This window comes from Protopterus annectens, chromosome 6.part0, assembly GCF_019279795.1.
Source record: "Protopterus annectens isolate FY-2018-M chromosome 6.part0, PAN1.0, whole genome shotgun sequence".
Classification (NCBI taxonomy): domain Eukaryota; kingdom Metazoa; phylum Chordata; order Ceratodontiformes; family Protopteridae; genus Protopterus; species Protopterus annectens.
Genome location: NC_056737.1, coordinates 1,666,876,219 through 1,666,888,285, shown reverse-complemented (window position 1 = coordinate 1,666,888,285; position 12,067 = coordinate 1,666,876,219). Strand labels below are relative to the sequence as shown.

The window sequence follows — 12,067 nt, the reverse complement described above, 5'->3', positions numbered from 1 at the left end:
GGAAAGTAACCAGCCATCTGGTAGATGTTCTGTTGAAGTAATACCCATTTGGATGTGTCAGGCTGGTTGATTTCACTGTCTTCATTGTCGTGTGATAAATTTTACAAGGCATGGCAACTTCAGACTTTGTTATCATAGAGAAAAGTAAATAGTCTGGGGGTTCTGCATTTGTATGGAGGTTTGAGGGCTGAGACCCTCAAAAAAAAACAGACATTTGATAGATCAGTTTGATCGGTGGTTGTAATCCGATGGTTATGGCTACCTGTAATAAACCTCACCATATTCATAAGTGAAATAGGATTTAAGTACTGTTTTCTTAGTTTCCTGCATGAGCCTGTTTCTTGGCACATCGTTTTCATTTTTTTTTTTTTTTTTTTTTTTTTTTTTTTGTAAAATCTCATTTTATCCCCTTCTGGTTATGTCAGTAAGTGTTGAATTATGTAGGGTGTTCTTAATTGCAGAGCCTCCCATGTGGCACAGACGGGATAAAGTCCTGACTATGACCCATGTGAGCCAAGTTCAGTGTTTGGCTCTTGTGATTGTTTGCTGAGGCAAGAAGGAGAATGGGCATGCCTGTCCTGGTAGGGAAGGGGCTGTGGTGGTGATAGGTTGTTCTCTCATGGCTCTGGCAGAGGCTGAAGCATGGAGAGACTGCTGCGCTGGAGGGAGTGTGCAGGCCTGGAGCTATGTCTACCCAGGGCCTAAGGTGGATACACTTCCTTTCACACCTCAGTTCTTGCCCAGGCCATCAAGGACATCACCAGACAAAAGACAGGGGTTAGGACATAACTTCATAAAGTAAAACCCACCGCGAGCAGAACTGGCTGCTTCTCATTCCACTTCACTCCCATGTGTCGTGCTGACCCTACTGAGGGCTGAGGTTGCAGCCATGATCTTGTGTATAAACATATGAGAATATCTGATCTTACTTTCCATAGAGGGTACTTAAGGGTGAAACCATGCTGCCATGACGGTACTACATAATGTGATTTGTGAACAAAAAAAAAGAGAGAGAGAAATGGGAAAAGATAACTGCACTTCAGGCATTCATAATCATAGCCAACAGAAGGTCTTAATGAACATCTACTTTTCCTCATAAAATGGCCACATTTTAATAAAGAAGCTTTACTTGATTATTCTTTTCTGCAGTATTTCTGTGCTATTCAGCTTTTTTTCAGTGCATTCCCTATTTGATTGATATAAAGTCTTGAAATCCTTTAGTTGTCTGTCTCTCTGGCACTAACATTTTATTACTGATTAGCTTTAAGATTACTTGTACTTAAGCTGACTAGTCTCAAGCCTCTGCAGAAGAGCATGAAATGTCTGAGAAAAGCAGGCTTTCTTGAAATTGAAATGGATGAAAACTGTGTTTCTGAAGTCAAAAAATGAAAATGGCATTAGAAAAAGTTAGGATTCCCTTATAAAATTACATAAGTACTTGAAGAATGGAATGTTCCCAGTTTGACAGCCCTCATCAGGACATTTTTTGGTGAAACAAATTTGATTAAAAATATTTATTGTGATGCCAGGGGTCTATATCACATCAGGGAAGTGACAGTTCAGCGAACGGCATTTCATCGGAAATGTCATTCATCGAAATCCACTCTTGTTGGGGGCTGCACCCCCCACTAATTATATATACCAACTCCAAAATCATACTACGGCGGAGAAATAGCACATTTCCTGTTCCTCACTGTACCGTGATCTCAGTATCAACAGTTTGACGTAAGTGAACTGAAAATGCCTTTCGCTGAGCTGAATTTCTCTGACGTGATATAGACCTGATGCCAAGATATTATTACTTCAAGGAGCAGTAAGATTATGTGGAGAATCTATCTCTTTCTCTATGTGTATAAATTTATGTATAATTATTTATAAATATCTACATAATGTATAAAAGTATATAACTTTATGCAAATATTTGTATAACTCTATCTTTTCATTTTTATAATTATTTGCCTGTTAATATACATGTGACAAATGTGTTTTAGGAGGTAGTTTGAGCATCAGTGGTTTTTTTTTTTTTTTTTTTTCAGTTATTTGTGAGACTTGTGCATTAGCTCCCCTTGTTGTGCCCATTTGGCTTGTTTGCACCTTTCATGGCTGAGAACCAGGCATTTCCAGAGTGGGCGAGAGAGCCACATGGTCCATTTTGTTCCTATTCAGTGTCATTACCACACATTTGACCCCTTGAAGATAAATGTAGGAGATCCTGTTTTTATCACTGACATTTAAAGGTATGAGCTGTTAAAAAGCTGACTCTCATAGTCAAGGAATATTTTCCCGTGATCTCCATTTGCTTATTGTATGAATTGAGCAAAGTCCCTAAAACAGATAGTGTTTGGGGCATTTGGGAAAAATTGGGCTAGACTCCTCAATTGTCTTCTGGGCTGCATGCCTATTAACTACCTATGAATCTATTAAGAGCAGGTACAGTGCTGGTACTGTCGGAGTTCATGCCCCCATCCCTCTTAACCCCTCCCTGGTGGTTTTGCCCCATCTCAGTCTGTATGAGTCTGAGCTCTATAATTCTTGTCCCACAACAACAATGAGTGGACACTAAAAGTCCTGGTTTTGAGCTACTGTCTGTATTCTGTGCCCCAGACAATGGTGTTGCATGCAGCCGAGGATCGGAAGATCAAAATAAATCCTCACTGGCCTTTGAGAAAAAGAGCAGTGGTAGCTTCACAGGCTTTTTGCTGTTTGAGATACCAAGTTATACTTTATTTAATATTTTCATGTTTACAAGTTGCTGCTTGTGTTATAAGTCTGTAGTTTGAAGGGAACTGATGTCTTGCTGCTGCTACAGTGTCTGAAATTTGCAGACGTGTCAGTATCATTCTGAAAAGAAAATGTCTTGTCTTTTACCAGTACCTGTTTTTCTTCTAATTTCCAATAGTCTGTGCTTAGAGGTAGTAGAAAAATGCACTGATTCATTTACATTGATTCATGGCACTGATGCAGTCATTTGATTGGAGAGGTACCACTAACACTCCTTCAGTTAAATGCAGATTGAGTACCCATGTGGAATTAACTCCGAGTTCCTGGTTGTCCTTTAAAAAATGTGTCACAGATGACATGACCAGAACAGGGCAGTAAAATGCTGACGTTTGACATTACTATGGACAAAAAATAACCAAAAAACTGCCTCTGGCCAGTAACTTATAAAAGCTCACTTTAATGCAGAAAAGATAAAATAATAACAAAGAATAATTATGAGCTTTCGTCCAACTACATCAGGACTTCATCAGAAAATCGAGCTTTTATAAGTTACTGGCCTGTGGCATGGTTTTTTTGGTTATTTTTAGTTATTTCTTCAACTGTAGTTACTTCCTTGTTCCTAATTACAGTGGACAAACTGACTTAAAATTTTCACTGTAGTGTTGCAGGGAGAACCGTGTGGTCTAAGCAAACACTAATATTTATAAATAGAAACTTAGCAGTAAACAAACCTTGGATCACCAGGCTGGACAAGGAGACAGTAAGAGTTGCCTATCTAGGGCTACGACCTGTAATATCATGCACACACTCGTCACTGCACTTCAGGTAACCAATATGATTCCATCATAGTCCATGTGGGTGTAAATGACTCGGGATGCACCTCACTGAACTGGATGAAAAGAGACATTGTGGATCTCTCTGAATGTGTCATAGACAGATATGTGCCTTGCATTGAGCAGCATTCTACCTTCACCAAGGATGATGCAACAGTAAGAAAATAAAGTGATTGATTTTAATAATTGGCTTAGTTTCTTGTGTTACTCCAGGAGAATCCAGTATCTATCAACATAAGAAGACATGATTAATGGACCATATTGCCTTGCCAAGGATGGCTTGCACCTCTTCCCCCTGGGCTTTCGGATATTGACTAAAACTGTATCCACCCTCCCCTTAGACATTTTTAGGCATTATAAAAATGACAAAACTGCCAACATAGCAAAAAAAAAAAAAAAAAAAAAAACTCAAAGCATCCTTAAGGTGTTACTGCTCAATGCTAGGAGCCTAAACAAGAAACTCTACACCATACAAGCTCTTCTCACTCTGGAGAATGTTGACATCTGTGCTGTTACCTAGACTTGGTTTAAAGCTGCAGAAGGGTAGTCCTGCAGTGGAAGGGCACAGTGCCTTCCTCACATTAGGCCAGCAGCAGCCCAGAAGGGCTAAAGGTGGAGGTGTCTCTCTCTCTCTCTCTATCTATATATATATATATATATATATATATATATATATATATATATATAGGCAACAAGTAGAACTCCAGGTAGGTTAAATAGGATAATACCCTGGAGTTCATTAAAGTCTCCGACAAGATTCCTTACCTTATCCTAGTTAGATTCAGATCATCCTGTGTTACCTACAAAGCTCATAAGTTTTACCTAGACTTATTAGAGGCACTCACCATTCAACCAAATATCCTATTTATGGGAGACGTTAATTACACTTGTATATGACGGGAAACCTACACTGTGTGTAATTCACAGGCACTTTCCCTGAACTTTATCAAAACAAATACCCTGGACCTGATAGTGCACACTCCAACAATAGGATCAAATATGTTAGACCTAGCACTCGCCAACATGGGAGGGCATTGCACCCCCCCCCCCATGTCTCATCCTTACTGGTGAGGTTAGACTAAAATGCTGTCTCTCTCAAAGTAAAAACCAACCCAGAAAACCCAACTAAACCTGTAACAATTAGGAACTATTGTAAAGCAAATTCCATCCTGTTAAGCAACAGTTTGTCAACATTTACAGCTCCCCAAATCCCAAAAATGCAGCTACCTATACAGAATTATTTACAGAAATCCTGAACAAATATGTAAATGACTGCATTGAGGCTGCCATACCTACCAGAAGTAAGCCCAGATCCAACACCAAAAACAAACCCCACTGATGGAATCCTTACCTTAATCGGTGTACAACAAAAGAAAAGGTCATGTCCAAAAGTCAGAAAAAGGAACTGTCGCTGATTTATCTAAACAAGAAACTAAGAGGTCCAATAAAGTCCTGCAAGGCTAATTACAAGGTCAAGATAGCTACCCAGGCTGTGGACAATCAAAATGCCTTCTTCAGCTTTGTCAGGAACCTTAAACGTAATGCAGCACTGTGTTGAACTGATGATAAATGCATAACCTTCACTGACCAGGGTTACATAGCGAATCTACTAGCTGATAAATGTAGCTACAATTCCTTCCTCCATTTCCCTCTGTGAATTAAATTCTAAGCTATCCCCCCAAAGTATCAACAGGGAGCAGGTCCTGGTGGTGCATGCTACAAACACAGCTGCAGTGGGCCCCAGCAATATCCCCAGTTGCCTCCTAAATAGCCTAAAATGTGACCTAGCAGGACCACTTGAGGCACTTTTCAACTACACTTTCAAAACAGGTTATGTGCCAGGTGAATTGGAGGGCTTTAGCAGTCCTTTCTCTTCATAAAGGTGGACCATCATTCGACCCCAGGAACTACAGACCTACCTTCTGACAAATTTAATATACAGTGTCATGGAATGAATTGTCATGGAGATGGTCAACAAGGACAGTAGCAACCTAAATGAATTGTAAGGATGTAGCTAGCAAGTTAGGCTTGGTGCACGGCAAGCAAGTAGGTTGATCCAAAAAACAAAAAATGCCAGTAAACAAGATTACTGAGGAAAGCTTTTAGCTGAAACCGGTCTAATCACCAGCTTTTTGAAGTTTAAAATAAACCTTTTTGTTTGACTCTCCAAGGTGCTGGCATTTTTTGTTTTTTGGAGCAACCTAAATACACAGGACCCATCCCATTTTGGCTTTAAGGGAAGCTCTTTCCTACTTAACCTGGTAGACTTCGAGAGGGCCACCAAAGCTGTGGATTAGATGAAAACTGTGCATACTTCCTACCTTGACTTGGGTATGACATTCAGTACAGTACCCCACTCTGGTATTCTTGACAGGCACTCAGCACTTGGCATAAATCCCTATATCACTCACTGGGTTGTCGGCTGGCCTGCCAGTAGGTCCCACAAAGTCAGGATCAGTGAGATCACCTCCACCAGGAGACCAGTCACCAGCAGAGTATCCCAGGGCTCTGTGTTGGACCAGCTCCTGTTCGGCACCTACTTCTCCGAATTCAAGGCTAATGCCAAAGGCCTCTGGCTGACCAAGTTTACAGATGACTGTAAATTGGGAGCTGTCATAGAGTCCCCTCACAACACCAACCTCCTACAGGAGGGTCTAATGCAAACACATGAGTGGTGCCAAATCCATGGATTAAAACCCAGTACAAAGAAATGTATTATAGTGCCCTTTGGGAAATTGTCCACCGAAGCTAATTACTCCATCAGTAAAACACCTGTAAGAGTTGACATGTTATCTAGGGATCTGAGAAAATATGCAGGCAATCTGGCCTTTGACCAACACATAGCCAAGATAGTAAGAAAATAATTCTGTATCACCCAACTCACAATCAGGGATATGGAATCCAGGTTCAAGAAAGTTAAAGTACCACTTTACTCCGCCCTTATCAGACCCATCAACTGAGTACAGTGTTCCCTTTAGCAGGTACCTACCAGTTACTTTCAACAGTTGGAATGTCATCAGGAGAATCCAGAATATGAATACCCTGTCCTTCGCAAATCACCTTAAGACCCTATCTCTTGTGCTGTGTCTCCTACAGTTATTGAGAGGTGATCTATGCCTAGCATATAAGGCATCCTCAGATCAAGCTCTGATGGATCTCTTGCACATCCACAAAACAAACAGCACCAGAAATACTATATCCAAGGACCTGAACTTAGCTTGTGACATAAATGGAACATGCTAGAGACTGATGCGTCTCAAAGGATCCCCATGCTATGGAATAAGCTCCCCATCTACATGAAGCAAAGTTCATCACTGCTGTATTCAAAAGAAACCTTTATCATTGGATGGGAAATCCCAAATTCACCCCTGGTCTCACCCCCATGTCTCTTGATAGAGGTCAATAGTAAGTAAATGAATCCCCAACTAACATATCCCCCTTAACCATTGGCTACTGCTGTTCTAATATACCCCACCATATTGGTGCCCAAAGAACTCTGTGACAAAACTTGGTTGGGTTGCACAGCTAAGCTTGTGAAGACCCTGGTGGTGCTATACCTCACCTGTATTAAGTAGGTGAAATGGACTCTATATTAATTTCATATTGATCTTGCATTTTAGGTCTGATTGCCAGCGTGCTAGTGAGTTGCTATCAGTATTTACTTCTTTGTTATGAAACAAGTAAGTTGGGCATATCTATGTTACTGTTTGTGGTTTCACGGGATTGGCTACTACAGTGACTTTGGGGTGATGGGTCGTTTTTTTCATTCTACATATCCCTTGGAAATGATGTGTATACAGCCCAATATTTATATGATAATATACTTGGGGATCAGTATGCAAGATCTATGTTATGTCCATTGATACGTTCTATGCCTTATGTTAATTGTTTAAGGTTGGTTTGATGTTGATGATTATAGGGTAGAAAGATAAAAACCAACACTCGAACTGGTACCAATGAATAAAACTTTGAACCAAAAAACAATAAAGGTACCATGGAACAAAGGAATCCAAACAGCTCAAATGTAGACCACAAGTTGGCTTAGTGAAGGTTAAAACACATGAACGCACTTCCCAAATACAGTGTTTTCGTCATATTTAATCAGACTTCATCAGATATAAACATTAAAATGAGCTACCCTTTATATATGTTAAGTACCTTCTTAATTAACCACCACCACCAATGAAATTTCATTATAATACAATGCCAAAAAAGAAGTAAAAGCATGCTTATTTAAAGTAATAAAAACATCAGTAAGACCTCCAATAAGTAAATAATGCACACCTTAAAATATAAAAATTCTATTACTGGTGAAGACCTTAAAGTTCAAAACAATAAGAACAATGAATTGTTAAAAACTGTTGAAAGATTTTCATAAAAATAACTTAAAATAGCTTAACGAACATTTACTTTTCTATCAATGATGGGTAAGCTGTTTAATGTAATTCCTACAGCCTCCAGTGGTTGGATCTAAAAATTGCACTAACAAGCAAATACCAAATAGCTGCTTCATTTTTCTGTTATAATTTAGCAGCTCTCATTTTTAACACAGGGGCTATAGAAATGTAGTCATTAAACCCTGGTAAGTTGCTGACTTGCAATGTTAATTGCCACCATAACTCGTTATATTTAATCTTCTCCTCCCATAGCCCCCCTCTCACTTCTTTTTTTTACTTGTTCAAGTACAAAAAAAGTGTACCGTGCTTTTGGACATGATTTTGTGTACTTATACAGAGCATCTGAATCTTCTTTACACTGAATATCATAATGCTCATAAATCCTTCTTAACATACGTTCCAGTTTACCGACATAGAAGGATTCGCATTCATCGCACATAGCGATTAAGGAAGATAATTGAAACTGAGTGGGAAAAATTCATCGGTTTCACTGATTTGGGTGATATCCCAAAACAACCTCTTAAAGTAGTCTATAAAAATTCTCAGAATTTAAAATGTTTATTAGAAAATGAATACAGTAAGGTATATGTTGGGATGAAAAGAAGGGGAACCTACAAGTGTGGACGATGTTCACAATGTGTATATATTTCCAACAAGGAAAAAGTTTTCATAGCAAACAGAAATAGATGGGTAGTCAGTACAAAATTTTATAATTGTGAAGCCGTTGGACTCTTATAGCTTGCTGTGTGCGATGAATGTGAATCCTTCTATGTCAGTAAGATGGAACATATGTTAAGAAGAAGGATTTACGAGCATTATTATGATATTCAGTGTAAAAAAAGATTCAAATGCTCTGTATAAGTACACAAAAGCATGTCCAAAAGCGTGGTGCACTTTTTTTGTACTTGAACAAGTAAAAAAAGAAGTGGGGGGGGGGGGACTATGGGAGGAGAAGATTGAATATAACGAGTTATGGTGGCAATTAACATTGCAAGCCACCAACTTACCAGGGCTTAATGACTATATTTCCATAGCCCCTGTGTTAAAAATGAGAGCTGCTAAATTGCAACAAACATTAGGAAGCTAGTGGTTTTTGTTTGTTAGTGCAATTTTTAGATTCAACCACTAGAGGGTGAAGGAATTAAATTTTTTGTCAATAACTTTTTATTCTTTTCTTACATCAGGTATGTGTACATATACAGAGATATTGTGTCATGCAAAACTAGTAGTTTATATAAATTGAGTATAAAATGAATATGGATTTTAAAGTATGAACAGTTTTATAACAAATAATATCTATATGATTTACAATAATGCTGCTAATCTAGTCCTAAGATGTTAAGGAACAAAGCATATAGGTTAGTTCAGTGTACAATTCCTTGATATATTTCCATCATTTATTTACTGGACATGCATAAATACAAATGTACATGTATATAAACATAAGAAAATATATGTGCACACATCTCTCACATATCTGTTTGTTTTAGGGATATGTTAATGTTAACTAATTTCAATTATACAACGACCCTCCATTAATATTCAAAAACGTGCACGCTGATTGGTCAGCGTGCACATTGTAAATCAGAGTTATAGTAATGGAAAAAGGTCCGGTTGCCCGGACTTTTTCCATTTATATAACTCTTTTTTTTCAGCAATGGAGATTGCAAAATCTCCATTGCTTCACACTGTCTCGCTATGTTAAATGAGTTTAACATAGCAAGACAGCTTTAAAAAAAGCAACTGAGATTCTCTGTTGCTTTTTTTAAAGCAGTCTCACTATGTTAAACAAGTTTAGCATAGCTTGACAGTTTGTCAAAAGCAACAGAGATCTTGCTTTCTCCATTGCTTTTTTTCAAAACTGTCTCGCTTTGTTAATTGGGTTTAACATAGCGAGACAGCTTTGAAAAAAGCAACGGAGGTTCTCCGTTGCTTTTTTTAAAGCTATCTCGCTATGTTAAACCCATTTAACATAGCAAAACAGTTTGTAAAAAGCAACAGAGATCTTGCTTTCTGCGTTGCTTTTGCCCACAGCTCTGATGTACTGCGTAGGCATACGCATGCGCAGTACATCAGAACTGCCGCAGAATACCAGACAGCTGCAGAAGGGCAGCAAGGAGGCATTATACAATGCCATTATTTAAGAAAAGTAATTATTTTTTTTCTTAACTAATGTCATTGTATAATATAATAACCACTTCTGGGTGTGGGTAATGCTGGATTTACCCACGGTTGTCTTTGTTTGGCCACTTGGGCTTCGCCCTCGTAACCAAACCACACCAACCATAGGTAAATCCAGCATTACCCACACCCAGGCGTGGGTTATTGCTGTAGTATACAACTGTGTGAATGCTTATTGAGTATGTTAGCATTATGTAAGTAAGATGTTGTCAAATATTAGTTTCCATATTTTCTGATAGTATGTCCGTTTCTTAGGGTTCATAATAATTAGTTTATGTGATATGTCAGTTCTAGCCATAGATTGGAAACCATTCCATGATAGTTTTATACGGTCTATCCAATTTTTAGTTATATATAGTTTTATCAGAGAACATATAGTAATTATCATATGCATTTGCAATTTGTTGAGTTTAATATCTGTGATATGAAGAATAGCTAAGGTGAAGGAATTACATTAAACAGCTTACCTGTCATTGATAGAAAAGTAAATGTTCTTTAAGCCATTTTAAGTTATTTTTATGAAAATCTTTTTAACAGTCTTTAACAGTTCATTGTTCTTACTGTTTTTAATTTTAAGGTCTTCACCATTAATATAATTTTAATATTTTAAGGTGTGCATTATTTACTTATTGAAGGTCTTACTGATGTTTTTTAATTGCTTTAAATAAGCATGCTTTTACTTCTTGTTCTTTTGTCATTGTATTATAATGAAATTTCATTGGTGGTGGTTAATTAAAAAGGTACTTAACGTATATAAAGAGTAGCTCATTTTAATATTTATATCTGATGAAATCTGATTAAATATGATGAAAACGCTGTATTTGGGAAGTGCGTTCATGTGTTTTAACCTTCATTAAACCAGCTTGTGGTCTACATTTGAGCTGTTTAGATTCCTTTGTTCCATGATACCTTTATTGCATTTTGGTTATAGGGTAGAATAGTTACTTGCTGATAGGTGACTGGATGAAGTAATGCTCTACAACCAATGAGAGCATATGTGGTTCTTTTGATGCTTCATCAGCTATCTGTTGATGTTCCGCTGTCTGTTATAGTTGCATACACATAGTTTTAGTCATTATTTAATTGCAAACTTGAATTTAATAAAGAATTATGAGGTTAAATCCCAGTTATATCCGGGACACCCAAAATCCATAAAGATCTGGATAACCCCCCATTGCGTCCTATTGTGGATGGGTGTAATTCTGTAACATACCCCCTAGCCAACTTTGCAGATGGGATACTGAAGAAATATGTCGAAAAGGAACCATATGTTTGTAAGGATTCATGTACTTTTATTGAAAGCATCAACAGGCTTGACTACCAAGCAGATTTCCACTTTGCTACTGTGGATGTGAAGGATCTATACACGGTTATTCCTTGCAAAGTGGGAATTGAATGGGTCAGCCTGTTGTTGTCTAAGAGAGGAGCATTGCGGTCTGAAATAACTTTAATACAGGAACTATTGGACATTATTTTATCTAAGAATTACTTTTTATTCAATGGGGTCCATTACTTACAAACTAGTGGCGTCGCTATGGGCTCACCAGTCGGAGCCAGTTTAGCTAATCTGGTAATGGCGTATTGGGAGGACACATTTATCCATAGTGATGTTAACCCGTATAGGGGGCAGATATTTTACTATACTAGATACCTGGATGACATATTTATAATATTTGAAGGAAACCAGGTTGTGTTTGATGAATTTGTGAAATATTGCAATGATTCTACCCCTTTTCTTTTTCATGTATGTATTCAATAATGAGGTGATACCATTTTTGGATGTGGAACTGAGTAAGGATAGGGTTAGAGCATGTTATAAAGCAAAAATCCATCGTAAGGATATATACTCTAACTCACTATTACACTATACTAGTACACATCCGAAACACCAAAAAAAAAGCGGTGATAAAGGGCCAAATGGTCAGGGCTGCATGT

At 38.0% G+C, this 12,067-nt stretch overlaps 1 protein-coding gene across 2 annotated transcripts in view; it reads left to right on the top strand.

The window, feature by feature from the left end:
* The window catches only part of INTS7 (integrator complex subunit 7), a 1,158,789-nt gene that overhangs the window by 169,343 nt on the left and 977,379 nt on the right, over positions 1–12,067 (top strand). The window lies entirely within an intron of this gene.